Source organism: Canis lupus, chromosome 3 (genome assembly GCF_048164855.1).
Source record: "Canis lupus baileyi chromosome 3, mCanLup2.hap1, whole genome shotgun sequence".
In the NCBI taxonomy this organism is placed as follows: Eukaryota; Metazoa; Chordata; class Mammalia; order Carnivora; family Canidae; genus Canis; species Canis lupus.
Genome location: NC_132840.1, coordinates 57573328 through 57588382, shown reverse-complemented (window position 1 = coordinate 57588382; position 15055 = coordinate 57573328). Strand labels below are relative to the sequence as shown.

Sequence of the window (15055 nt, the reverse complement as noted above, 5' to 3'; positions counted from 1 at the left end):
TAAGAATCTGAAGAAATAAATAATATAGTTAATGCATTTAAAGTGTCATAAGGCACTGTAATTATAAAGATTTTTGGTTAAAAGATACATGTTCTCCTAAGCTTATGAAATCAGTCAATGAGGTTCTCTCTAAAGGCCTTTGGGAGGTGGGTGGAGAGGGGAGGATGGTGAGCAGACTTAATGTGATCATTCTAAATTTTATCTGAATTAATAAATACCAAATAATGATTGGGGGAAAACTTGAGAAAATGAATAATGAGTAGTTCCGGGCTCTCAAAATATGAAAACATTAGAAAGTATCAGTACAGGAACGCCTGGCTGGCTCAGCAGTTGAGCCCTGTCTTTGGCTCACGGCGTGATCCCTGAGTCCTGGGATCAAGTCCCACATCGGGCTTCCTGCATGGAGCCTGCTTCTCTCTATGCCTCTGTCTCTCATGAATAAATAAATAAAATCTTAAAAAAAAAAAAAAAAGTATCAGTATAGCAATTGTTATTACATGGTATTACACCAGAATAGGTAAATTAATAGAACAAAACACAATCTGGAAATGGACTCAAGTATCCCTGCATAGTTAGCATATAATAAATAGTGGTATTTCAAAATCAATGGAGAGAAATGTATAAATGACTATGTGGTATAAGAACGTCTGGCTAGGGATCCCTGGGTGGCGCAGCGGTTTGGCGCCTGCCTTTGCCCCAGGGCGTGATCCTGGAGACCCGGGATCGAATCCCACATCGGGCTCCCGGTGCATGGAGCCTGCTTCTCCCTCTGCCTGTGTCTCTGCCTCTCTCTCTCTCTGTATCTGTCATAAATAAATAAAATATTTAAAAAAAAAAAAAAAAAAAAAAGAACGTCTGGCTAGCCATTTGAAAATAAATTTTAAGAGCTGGACTCCCATCTCGGTCCTTGCATCAAAATAAATCCCAATGTGGGATGCCTGGGTAGCTCAGTGGTTGGATGTCTGCCTTCGGCTCAGGGCGTGATCACAGAGTCCTGGGATCGAGTCCCACACCAGGCTTTTTGCATGATGCCTGCTTCTCCCTCTGCCTGTGTCTCTGTCTCTGTCTCTCTCTCTCTCTGTCATGAATAAATAAATAAAATATTTAAATAAATAAATAATTAAAAATAAATTCCAATGTTATCAAATATTTAAAAGTACATACTAGAAGATAACACGAGGAGGCAGAAGTAAATCCAGAAGCCATAAAGGAAAAAAAACTATTAAGTCACATAAAATTTAAAATATTTCCATATGCTAAAACATTTCAAAGTCAAAAAACAAACTGGGGGCAATTTCTGCTACACCTGCCACACAGGGTAAAGAAGTTAATTTCCCCATATGCAAAAAAATTAATCTGTTAAGGACCATAAATTCTCTCATATTCTGATGGTAAGCCTGTAAACTATTAAACCTTTCTGAAATAGAATTTGGCATTTGCCATTAATTTTTTAAACCTGCACCTTTGACTCAGTAATTCCAGTTCAAGGAATTCATACCACAAAAAACATTCACAAGAGTGTGCAAAGACAGGTACAAGGAGGGGATCCCTGGGTGGCTCAGCGGTTTGGCACCTGCCTTTGGCCCAGTGTGTGATTCTAGAGTCTCAGGATCGAGTCCCGCTCAGTCTCCCTACATGGAGCCTGCTCCTCCCTTTCCTGTGTCTGCCTCTCTTTCTCTGTGTGTCTCATGAATAAAAAAAATAAAAAAAAAAAAATAGGTACAAAGATAGTTACTGCTGCACTATTGCAATGGCATAAATATTCATCAATGGGGACTTTTAAAAATTATAGTGTGTTTATAATTGCACAAAAATGAATGACCTACTTCAAAATTGGTGATAAAATCTATCAAAACAAAGTTAAGAAAAGGACGCTTGAGAATAGCATAAGCAGCTGTTCCACTTTTAAATCATCAGGATACATACATTTTTAAGAACTGGAAAAATGAGCAGCCCGGGTGGCTCAGCGGTATAGCGCTATCTTCGACCCAGGGCCTGATCCTGGAGACCCGGGATCGAGTCCCACATCGGGCTCCCTGCATGGAACCTGCTTCTCCCTCTGCCTGTGTCTTTGCCTCCCTCCCTCTCCCTCTCTCTCTCGAATAAACAAAATCTTTAAAAAATTTTTTTGATTAAATAAAAAATAAATAAAAACCAGAAAAAACATATACCAGGCCTGAGTGATGAGCTTACGGACTTTTTCTCTCTTTTTAGAGATTTACAAACTCTTTTACCATAAGCATTTATTATTTTAGATGCAAAAATTCTTAATTAAGAAATGTAATATCACGTAGCATGAAAGAGTAAACAAACACATGAATGGAACAGAGCAGAGCACCCAGAAACAGAATCACAGAGTCAACTGAAGTGTGACAAGGAAGGAAAGGATGATCTTTTCAACAAACGATGGTGCTGGAACAGCTGGATTGCACATGAAAAAAGAAGAATCTAGTTGCACACCTTAGACCCTTCACAAAAATTAACTCAGAATGACTCACAGACCTAAATGTAAAATGCAAAACCATAAAACTCCTAGAGCAAAACACAGGAGAAAATCTAGATAACCTTGGGTATGGCAATGACTTTTTTAGATACAACACCAAAGGCACAACCCATGAAAGAAATAACTGATAAGCTGGACTTCATTAAAAACTTCTGGAGTGGGCAGCCCCGGTGGCTTAGCGGTTTAGCGCTGCCTTCGGCCCAGGACGTGATCCTGGAGACCTGGGATCGAGTCCCACATCAGGCTCCCTGCATGGAGCCTGCTTCTCCTTCTGCCTGTGTCTCTGTCTCTGCCTCTCTCTCTCTCTCTGTCTCTAATAAATAAATAAAATCTTTAAAAAAAAAAAAACCTTCTGGAGTACCTAGGTGGTTTAGTCAGCTCAGGTCTGCCTTCGGCTCAGGTCACGATCCCAGGGTCCTGGGATCAAGCCTCACTTCGGCTCCCTGCTCAGCATGGAGTCTGCTTCTCCCTCTCCCTCAGCCCCTCCCCACCGCTTGTGCTCTGTCTCAAATAAATAAAATCCTTAAAAAAAAAAAACAAAACAAAAAAAAAAAAAACGCTCTGCAAGAGACACTGTCAGGAGAATGAGAAGACAAGCCACAGGCTCAGAGAAAATATGTGCAAAAGATCTGTCTGATAAATGACAGTTGCCCAAAATATACAAAGAACCCTTAAAACACAACAGTGAAGAAAATGAACCACCTGATTAAAAGATGGGCCAAATTCTGAACAGATGTCCCACAACGGAAGATATACAGATAGCAAACAAGCATATGAAAAGCTGTTCCACATCATCTGTCATTAGGGAACTGCAAATTAAGACGACAAGGTAACACTGCACACCTACCAGAATGGAGAAAACCCCAGATACAGACAACAAACATCACATGCTGGTGAGGAAATGGAGCAGTAGGAATTCTCATTCCCTGCTGGTAGGAATGCAAAACAGTGTAGCCACTTTTACTCTTACCATATGATCCAGCAATCACACTCCTTGGTCTTACCCACCAACACAGAAATCTGCATGATAGCAGCTTTACTCATGATCACCAAACCTTGGAAGCAATTATGATGTCCTTCAGTAGGCGAAGGGAAAATTGGACATCCATGCAATGAAATATAATCAGTGCTGAAAATCCACAAAGACATGGAGGAAACTTAAATGCATATTGCTAAGTGAAAAAAGCCAATCTGTGGGATTCCAATTATATGACATTCTGGAAAAGGCAAAACTATGGAAACAGTGAAAGAACCAGTGGTTGCCAAAACTTTAGGGAAGGAAGAGTGATGAACAGGTGGGATACAGAGCACTCTTAAGGCAGCGAAACTTCTGTCTGATACTATAATAGTCAATGAATACACGTCATTGTACCTTCGTCCAAACTCACAGATTTTACAACACCAAGAGTGAACCCTAATGCAAGTGATGGACTTGGATAATGGTGTGATGATGAGGGTGATGATGAGGTACAGCGTGCTGGTTCACCAACTGTAACAAATGTACCTACCACACTGATGTGGAATGTGATGGTGGGGAAGGAGGCATAAGGAAACTGTACTTTCTGTTCAATTTTCCTGTGAATCTGTAACTTCCCTAAAGGGGCACCTGGCTGGCTCAGTCAACAGAGCATGCGACTCTTGATCTTGAGTCTTGATCTCGGGTTGTAGGTTCAAGCTCCATGTTGGTGTAAAGATTACTTGAAAATGAAATCTTTAAAAAAAAGTATTTAAAAAAAATCAAAAGATAAAACTTCTCTAAAAGTTATCTTAAAAAGTCTGTTTCTTTAACTGTAACTGTATCCCCAGTGCCTAGTATACAGTAAATATTCAAATAAAACACTGCACAGGGCAAGTCATGTAGCTTCTCAATAAATCACAGTTGTGATTTTATATGAACTAATATGATACAGTAAATAAAAACATAAACTGAGGGAATGTTAGCATACATTTAAAAGAGAGTTGAGGGCAGCCCCGGTGGCACAGGGTTTAGCGCCGCCTGCAGCCTAGGGCGTGATCCTGGAGACCTGGGATCGAGTCCCACGTCAGGCTCCCTGCATGGAGCCTGCTTCTCCCTCTGCCTGTGTCTCTGCCTCTCTCTCTCTCTCTCTCTCTCTCTCTCTCTGTGTCTCTATGAATAAATAAATAAATAATCTTAAAAAAATAAAATAAAAGAGAGTTGAAGGTCACAATCAAAAAGAACGTTTCTGATGTACTAACCCAAAGTCACATAGCCTCTATGTCTGGAGTATCTTCGCCAACTTCAGGTGTGCATTTTAAGAAAAGCACTGACAAACTACATGGCATTACAACATGTGGTACCCTAGCAGAGGAAGCCATAAGAAGAGTGAGGGTAAGAGACGTTATATGAGGAACCACCAAGATGGAAGCAGCTCTCTAAATATCTCAAGGCCTTCTGTGTGGAAGAGAAAATAGCCTAATTCTGACTTGCCTGAAAGGCCAAAACCAAGGTGCATAGGCTGTAGGGAACTTATTTGGACCCAATAAAATTAAAATTTTCCTAATTTAGTTACCAGAGAAAATGGAAGTGTTCTAGAAAGACTAAATTTCCACCTGTTAGGAATAAATGCATAACAAATTTTTGCAGTACAGATGGCTGTAAATTGTTAATGTCCCTCCCATAACTGTCTATAGAAGCTCACAAGGTTCACAATAAAATGAAAGAAAGTAATTTTAAACCCTGTTCTGGAGTAGGTAAGAAAGTCAGGGACATAAGATCTAGATGGGATGAAAGGCCACAGCAATCAGTTATTTATAGACAATAAATGTAGCAGGAACTTAGAAAAAGTAGATGTCAATTGGGGATTAAGTGGTAAATAATCGTATCTGTCGTATCTGATTTGGTAAAAACCATATCTGATTTTTAATAATAGCCTTAACCAAAGGAATGTTACCCCACATCAGGGTTTGCTTCCCGCACCCCATCAGATTTTCCACAATAAGGACCCAATCATATCCTGTACTTATTACTCAACCTAAGTTTCATTACAGAATAAAGCACCAGTGCCCAAGGTCTCCACAGCGTATAATGAATCAACTTCTCTCCTATGCATCTAGAATGGTACTGGCTATACTGTCTTTAGGGCAACTGGGAAAATCACCAAACTATTTTGTGTTCTGTGGTTAACACGAGGAACCCAAGTGACTCCAAATGAGATAATCTACTTGGCTGCAACAAGGTCTCAAAACTACACCCTCCTCGAGGGCAGGTCCCTTTTTATCTTGTTCACAAGTGACAGCCAGATCATGTGTGCTGAATAAATGAGGAAAAGAATGGAGGCTACATGTACATTTAGTCCATTTCTCCTCTAGCTCAGAGTCTTCTCTACTGTTCTTTTCCCTTCTGTTTTGTAGGATGAGAGCCATCTCACCTCATGACACTCCAGTTCCCAATCCATCTAATCTGCTCTCAATTCCTCAGAGACTTAGTCCTACTTATTTTCTCCTGATATTCTCAGGCTCCCCCTGTCTACTTGCAGTTCCAACAGCACTTACAATTAATCTCCATTTTTTTTAAAGGTTTCTTTATTTATCTGAGAAAGAGAGAGCACACACATGACCAGGGGGAGGGGTAGAGGAAGAGGGAGAAGCAGACTCCTCGCAGACCAGGACTTGATCCCAAGACCCTGAGATCATGACTTGACCCAAAGACAGATGCCTAACCAACGAAGGCTCCCAAGCACCCCCTTAATTTCTATTTTTAAAACATACACATTATATCACACCTCTATGACCCTTTTCAAGTGACTACCCTGACTGTATGTGTTATCACCACAATCTTATCTGTTGGTCTATCCATGCTGCCTCTACTACTTCTTTGCTGAAACTCTTCCCTCAGAGGTCCTGAGGGTCAGTGCTGATTTTGATGACCACTCAGGTTCTCACCTGACTTCTCTACAGCGTTTACTACTGGTGACCACTGCCATCCAATACTGACTCTTAATGATACTAATCTTCCCCTAACTCTCCTTTTATACAATTCCTTATTGGCTTCATCATCTCCATCCAACCCGCCAGTTTCATCTGTGCCCCTGCGCACAGCCTGTCCCCAACACAGGACCTATCCTGCAACAAGCACAAGCAAATGAGCAGTGCTTACTCTGAGAGACTTCCAAGCATCTGACTACCAAAAATTCATGCACACCCTGCTCTCTTCCTGAAGCTCCAGGCTACCATCCTGCTATCTACTGGGTACTTCCAGCCGGCTGTCCCACTACCTCTCCACGCCAACATACTAAAAACCAAATCCGGGGGTGCCTGGGGAGCTCAGTGACTGAGCTTCTGCCTTTAGCTCAGGGCATGATCTTGGGGTCCTGGGATCGAGTCCTACATTGGGCTCCCCACAGGGAGCTGCTTCTCTCTCTGCCTGTGTCTCTGCCTCTCTGTCTCTCATGAATAAAATCTTAAAAAAAAATCTGTACTTTCTCCTTTTAAACCCACCCTCCCGCTGGTCACCCAGATTGGTAATCAGCAGCTACATTCTCAGAATCCTCCTTCATTTCTCTCCTGCCTGCACCCCAGACCAAGTGTTCAGCAAGCGCTGCTTGCCCACCACAGTATTTCTAGCATCTATTGATTATTTCCTTTTCTCCCCTCTCAACAATATAAGATATAACCCCCTCATCTCTCTTGGACCACAGTAACAGCCTAACCAATCTCCTTAACCAACTCCCTGCCAATCTACCCCCTGTATAATTTCCAGAGCAAGCTTCCTACAGCACAGGTTGGGTCACACTATGACTCTATCAAAACACACAGGCCTACCCACATCACCTAGAAAAACCCAAACTCCTCAAGTGGAAGCAAAGCTTCCCACCATTCAGGCTCAATCTCCTTTCTCAAGTCTGTCTCTAAACAAGACTCAGGCTCCCACAACACCAGATTATTCACTCACCTCACCCTCACACGCTCCAACTGTACCCTGCAAGGACTCTCCCTCTCCTCTAACATCTTTCTCTAAGATGCCATTTGCATCTGTCAGAAATTCTACACAATTCTCAAGGCTCTATTCAAATGCCACTTTCTCCCATAACTTGGGGCGCAGGGAGGGTCCAATGGAGGGAAAGAACTATATTAACTAAACTTTCTGGATGATTTAAGATGCTCCATACTATGTGTTGTCAAAATACTGTAAATAATAAAAAGTTACCACATTATTCTAACAGCACAATGATCCTCTGACTTTGTTTCAACAAATACCTATAGCTCATATGTACCCTATGACAAACATGGTGCTGGGGACATTACTGCCAGCCAGACAAAATGCCCTTTCCTCATGAAGTCTATCTGTATTCACCACTAAACTTTAAATTCCATAATGAAAGGAATATTTGTATTTTGTTGTAATATCTACAACACCATGCCCACCATGCATTAGGCATAAGCAGTAAAGATTTAAAAATTAAAGTATTAAAGAATAAAGAATGATATTCAACAAGTTTTGTGCATTTAGACTATAATCGAGTTACATCAATTCTATGATTCTGTTCAGGCAACATCATAATGAGGCATCTAGACAAAGTTCATTCCACATAAACAGAAGCAGTAACCAGAAGAGAAATGACAGCCCCACTCTCCTCCTAAATTCTAGTATTGTCTTTGCTATAATACAAGTCACTTCCAGTTCTTTAGTCCTTAATTTCTGATCTGTAAAATCAAGGGAGATAACTACTCTTTAGGACTCCTTTCAGTAACATGTCTCTATACTACTACTCTTTATAGGTAAAACACACCTAGAGATCATCGGGTACCAACAGACATCATTAACAACTGACATCTGGCTCAGTGATCATCAAATGAATGTTAAGTACTACAAGTGCACCAAAAAGAATAAAATACCTAGGAATAAATTTAATGAAAGAGACGAAAGACCACTATAAACTATAAAACTATAAAACACTGATGAAAGAAATTGAAGATGACACAAATGGAAAGATATTCCATGATCATGGATTAGAAGAGTTAATAGTTAAAATGTCTATCCTACCCAATACAATCTACAAACTGAATGCTATCCTTATCAAAATGCCAAGAGATTTTTTCAAAGAACTAGAATACTACTAAAATTTGTATGGAATCATAAAAGACCCCGAATAGCCAAAGCAATCTTGAGAAAGAACAAAGCTGGAGATATCACAATTCCAAATTTCACACTATACTGGAAAGTTGTAGTCATCAAAACAACATGGTACTGGGGGATCCCTGGGTGGCGCAGCGGTTTGGCGCCTGCCTTTGGCCCAGGGCACGATCCTGGAGACCCGGGATCGAATCCCACGTCGGGCTCCCGGTGCATGGAGCCTGCTTCTCCCTCTGCCTGTGTCTCTGCTCTGCCTCTCTCTCTCTCTCTCTGTGACTATCATAAATTAAAAAAAAAAAAAAAAAACAACAACATGGTACTGCCTCAAAAGCAGACACAACAGAACAGAATGGAGAGCCCAAAAATAAACCCACAATTAATCTATGATAAAGGAGGCAAAATTATCGAATGGGAAAAAGACAGTCTATAAATGATAATAAATGATGTTGGAAAAACTGGATAGCTCATGAAGAATGAAACTGGACCACTTTCTCACACCATACAAACATAAACTCAAAATGGATTCAAGGTCTCAAGAGAGGCTTGAAACAATGAAAATCCTAAGAGAATACAAGCAGTTAAGTCTCTGACAGCAGCCACAGCAACATCTTTCTAGATGTCTCCTAAGGCAAGGGAAGCAAAAGCAAAAACTACCGGGACTACGTCAAAATAAAAAGCTTTTGCAAAACAAAGGAAACATCAACAAAACAAAAAGGCAACTCAGTGAAAGGGAGGAGCGTTGCAAATGACAGATCCAATAAGAGATTACTATCTAAAAAAACATGAAGAACTTCTACAACTCAACACCAAAAGAAGAATTCAATTTAAAAATGGGCAGAAGAGCTGAACAGTCATTTCTCCAAAGATGACATCCAGATGGCCAACAGACACTTGAAACGATGTTCAACATCACTCATCATCAGGGAAATGCAAATCAGAACCACAAAATTTTTTTCAGGCTCACATAGAGAAGATGCCTTGGATTTCCTCTGGGTGGGTCCAGGGCAGAGAACTAAAACCAGCCGGTAGACGTACGTCGAGGCAAGCTTCCGCTTAATTAAAGCGCACACAAAACACTGTAACTGGCCAAAAACAGGAGGTAGTGAGTTCCCTCGCTCTCCAGAGGCATCCAAACAGAAATCAGTCTAAACTGAATCTCAGAAGAGATTCAGGCTATCTAATGAGAAAAATGAACAAAGATACCCTCCTTCATGGCTCTTCCTGTTCTCTGACTGGCAGTAGCAGCTTCCTCTGGGATCCGCCAGAGGGAAGCAACACTGGATCACCTCCACAGTTCCCGGTCAGTGTACCCGGGGCCCATTCCTTCACTGGGCCCATTCCTTCACTGGATGCAGATTACTGAAAGGAGAACCGCATCTCTCTCATTCTACATCCTGCCCGCCTCCCCGCCCCGCAACCCGCTCCCCCGCCCTTGCCACAACTGTATCACACAAAAATGTTTACTAAATACTCCTCTGAAGACTAAACTCAATTTAGTGATTATACAAGAAAAGCACATCCAATTTCACCGCATAGTCACGAGATTTCAGAAACCAGAGCCCTTCAGATTCAAAGGCAGTTCTATGCCCAGGGACCCAGCCAGGTGAGGCATACAAATTCAAGAATATCACACGATCCTGGGCAACTCTGGAGTACTTAAGACTCCAGTAGTAAGACTGCAGGGCAAACTCAGGGCTTTTTCGTTTTGGATCAACTGTCTCTGCAAAGTTTAGGAGTAGGGAGATTTATCAAGTTATTATAAAGGAACCAAATATATGAATTACTGAATAATGGTGTTAAAACAATTGGCTATCCATTTGGAAGAAAAATAAAATCAGATCCCTATGTCATGTCAAAAATAAATTCCAGATGCAGGTGGCTTCTCCCAGCAAGCCAGAAAGTGGCCTCCCCAGGGCCCACAGAGTCTGGATCTTAGTACTGGGAGTGGCCTCTTAAAGATTTAGTTCTTCCCTCAGCACTCTGCCTCAGCCCTAGAGGCAGTGGCTGCCCCCATACCTGCTATTCCTGTATTCTTTAGCATTTTCATTTTTTCTGAGGTAATCTCCTGTTCAGTTAATAATGCTTTATACTGAACATTCTTTGTTAAGATTAGAAAATAAGGGAACCCTGGGTGGCGCAGCGGTTTGGCGCCTGCCTTTGGCCCAGGGCGCGGTCCTGGATATCCGGGATCGAATCCCACGTCGGGCTCCCGGTGCATGGAGCCTGCTTCTCCCTCTGCCTGTGCCTCTGCCTCTCTCTCTCTCTCTCTCACTGTGTGCCTATCATGAATAAATAAAAGTTTAAAAAAAAAAAAAAGATTAGAAAATAAATTCTACATGGTTTAATGTACTAAATATAAAAAACAAAACCATGAAAGTGTTGAAAATGAAGGTGTTCGGTTTTTCCTAAATAAACATGGGAGCTGGGGAGGTCTTCCTAAGCAAGAGTGGTAACCATAAATTTTAAAAATGGCCAGATCTTAATAAAAATTAAAGCTCTCTGCACAACAAAAGAAAACCCAAGTATATATAATCATTATCTGGGAAGTACAAACTTAAAAGCCATGGTGTCACCTACTTACTTAAACCCCTTCAGTGGCTTCACCTTCAGCTCAGAGGCCGAAAGCCCACTCAGGCCAGCCCACACTGGCCTTTCTCCAGTTCTCTCACCACCCTGCTTCTTCCAAAACAGGGACTCCTTCAGATCTCACCTCCAGCACTCAGAAACCTTTCCTGGACTCCCCAAATGGGTCAAATTCTTCAATTATAGGCACTCATAGCACTGCATACCTCTCAGCTGCTCAAGCCAAAAACTTCTGAGTGATCCTTCTTCACTCCTCCCTCTCCTTCCATATCTAATCCAAATCCTATTGGCCATATCTTCAAAATATAACCTCCATCAATACACCTAGTCCAAGCCTCACCATCTTCTTCCTAGATTAATTTATGCTATTGTCAATCTAACAGCCGGAGTGATTTTTTAAAACATAGGTCATGGCGATGCCTGGATGGCTCAGTCAGTTAGGCGGCTGCCTTGGGCTCAGGTCATCTCAAGGTCCTGGGTCAGAGTCAGGCTCCCTGCTCAGCAGGGAATCTGCTTCGGCCTCTCTCTCTAATAAATAAATAAAATATTAAAAAAAAAAAACACTTTTTCTAATCCAGTAAAACATAAGTCATATCACATCACTCTTCTCAAAACTTTTTCAGTGGTTCTCACTGTGAAAGCCAATCGGCTGTACAACATTTGCCCCTACACCATGACCTGTTTTTTTGTTTGTTTTTAAGATTTTATTTATTTATTCTTGAGAGACACAGAGAGAGAGAGAGGCAGAGACACAGGCAGAGGGAGAAGCAGGCTCCATGCAGGGAGCTCGACGTGGGGTTCGACGTGGGACTCGATCCCGGGTCTCCATGATCACGCCCTGGGCTGAAGGCAGCACTAAACTGCTGAGCCACCAGGGCTGCCCCAAGCCATGACCTCTCACCTCTTATCCTACTGCTCTTCTCTCCCTCCCCTATCCCACCTCTCCCACCACACCCCTCCTCCCCCCCCCCCCCCCGCTCCCTTCCCCCCACAACTTCATTCTGGCCATACTGACTGCCATGCCCTTCCCCAAACATGCCAGACACACCTTTCTTTAAAGCATTTGCAAAAACTGACCCAACCCCTGTCTGGAATACTCCTCCTTCAGAGAGCCTCATAGCTGAAACCTCTACCTCCTTCATGTCATCTTCTCAAGAAGGCTCTGACCACCCTGTTTACAACCAGCCCATCCCCCTTCCTTTTACCCTGCTATATTTTTTTTTCCCACAGCATCTGTCACCTGACAATCTATACTATTTGCTTATATTTGTTGCTTAGTATCTGTTTCTCCCACACAAGAGAAGGACTATTCATCATCTGTGTTACCACTGATGTATCCCAAATACCTACAGCTATGCCAGACAAGTAGTTCATCATGGATTTCCTAGAACCTAGCATAGGGCTTGGCAAAGACTAGGTACACAAACATTTGCTAGCTGAAGAATATCATTTTATCATTTCAATCTATCAGAAGATATAAATTCAAAACAGCTGACACTATTCAGGCTGGTAAGAGTGCAAAGGAAACCCACCCTCTCACATACTGTTGGCAGGTATGTAAATCGATACCTTTTCTGAGAGTAAGCTAACAATCGCTATTAAAATTTAAACCACTCAGAGCTCATGTCCTTTTAGAGTCAGTAGTCTTAAAAAAGTAACAGCAAAACTAACTGAAAAATAGATACAAGGATATCTAGGGCAGCACTGCTTAGACAATAATGAAAAACTTGTCCAATAATAAAAACAGCTGTCCACCAATGGGGAAACAGGCAAATAAATCATGCGCAGTACATGCATGTGAGGCAATGAAGTAGATCTCTAACACTGACCTGGAAAGTCATCTGTAATCTGGTAAACAGACCAGAGTGCCCTGACAGGAGGTGGGCTGGATGTGAACCTGGGCTGCCCCCCCCCCACCTCCTCTAGGCGGAACTCGACAGACACGTCTACCTTGTCTGCACTTCAGTTTCCTCATCAGTGAAACAGTAGCACCCACCCGAGGATCCCGAGCCAAGGCGTGCAGCGCTGACAGCACATGACATGGCCACAGGACCACTCACAGGCGCAGTAATTACAGCCAACGTGTACTAAATGGAATAGACAAGTCATAGACCTATCTACAGAAACCATAGTCAGCACGTCTATGTAACTACAAGAAAAAAGTCAAGAAGGACAGAAAAGGTACTAGTGGTGACCTCCAAGAGAAGAGGGAAGATACATTTCTTACTACATGCATTTTTAATGGAGGAACTTTACAAGGCAGTGTTTTTAAATAAAAAAATCACAGCAAATGTTTCTACTATACAGTTTCACTAGGATTTTAAAATATTAAAATTTTAAAATCGTTCTATAGGGATCCCTGGGTGGCGCAGCGGTTTAGCGCCTGCCTTTGGCCCAGGGCGCGATCCTGGAGACCCTGGATCGAATCCCATATCGGGCTCCCGGTGCGTGGAGCCTGCTTCTCCCTCTGCCTGTGTCTCTGCCTCTCTCTCTCTCTGTGTGTGACTATCATAATAAAATAAAATAAAATAAATAAAAAAATAAAATCGTTCTATATACTCTTCGAATTCTCAAGGTGAAATGGAATAATTAGATGAAATTTCTATGGCTATTAAAATTACCCTGATTCTAAATGAATAAGATGCACTAGCAAAACAAAACAAAACAAACAAAAAAAGTCCAACACTAAAATAAATTCACAAAAGCAGAAATTAAAAAGAACAAAAAGAAAATTACATTTCATTCTATCAATTTACACACAAATCAATTCTTAATCTACCATATTTCCACAGAAAACAAAGATATGTCAAGAAAGGAAAACAATTATCAACACAAATGACAAGCTGCTTCTAAAATGAGAAAAGCAGGATGCAGGATTAAAGTGAAAAACTGTCAGTACGACTCAAGAGTTCTGCACGTATGTTTAAGGCTCTGCGGATAAGGACATGGGAGCTGCCTGAGGCTAAGGTGTTAAGAAGCGGCCTATATTAAGTTCGGCCAGTGCGCAGAATTAAATTCCCCGCAGCAAACTTCTAAGAAGGCGCCGACACAAAGCAGTCGGATTTACCGCACTCTCCTCGTGTACACGGTAGCTGCGGCTGCTCATTTACTACGATAATTGAAAATAAATACTGCAAGCTAGGCAAACTGAATCCCACCATCCCAGAGTCACAGGATTTGGAAAACAGGGAACAAACGTGTACTAAGAATAGCAAAAGAACACAAGATTTCCTAAAGTTCATTTTTCCCATCCTCTTTCAAGTGCTTAGTCATTTCTGGCTATCTCCAAGGAGGACTATTTCGCATCTCACAGGGGGAGAGAGCTCTCGTTCCAGACTGCCGGGTCACCTGAGCCGCCCCAGACGTGTGTGCACGCAGCCAGCTGAGCACACCTCCCACTCAGGCTCGGGGCCGGCAGCCCCTGGGGCTCTCAGAGCTCTGCCTCTGTCAGCAGCAACAAAGAGGGGTTTGTGCCAAGGCAGTGTTGTTCCCCGACACCCAGTGCGAAAGGTGCGGACGGCAGGCAGCCGGACTCCCGGAGCCCACCCGGACGCACACGTCCAGGGACGGCTACTCCCCCATCTGTCCGCGGCCAACCCGCGAAACCGAAAACTGGTCGCCCGCTGGCTCTGGAGCCTGCTTCCAGGAGAGCCGCTAGCTCTAGAATCTGATAACATTGTTTCAGGCTCCCAGAAGGCCAGGACACAGGCGACGTTTTTCATGAAAGGCTATTTTAAGGCCCAAGCATAGGAAGCACCTACTGTGTGCCCAACTCGGGCCTAGAGTGGCCGGGGGCACCTGCAAGAATTTTGTCACCCAGACACCCTGCAGGCAGCCGGCGCACTAGCACACTGTGCCCCCCCCCCCCCACGCCA

General features: G+C 42.6%; 1 protein-coding gene across 3 annotated transcripts in view; it reads right to left on the bottom strand.

Annotated features, from left to right (window-relative positions):
- RABEP1 (rabaptin, RAB GTPase binding effector protein 1) overlaps positions 1 to 15055 on the bottom strand; it is a 101266-nt gene that overhangs the window by 85393 nt on the left and 818 nt on the right. The gene's annotated exons all lie outside the window — the stretch shown is intronic.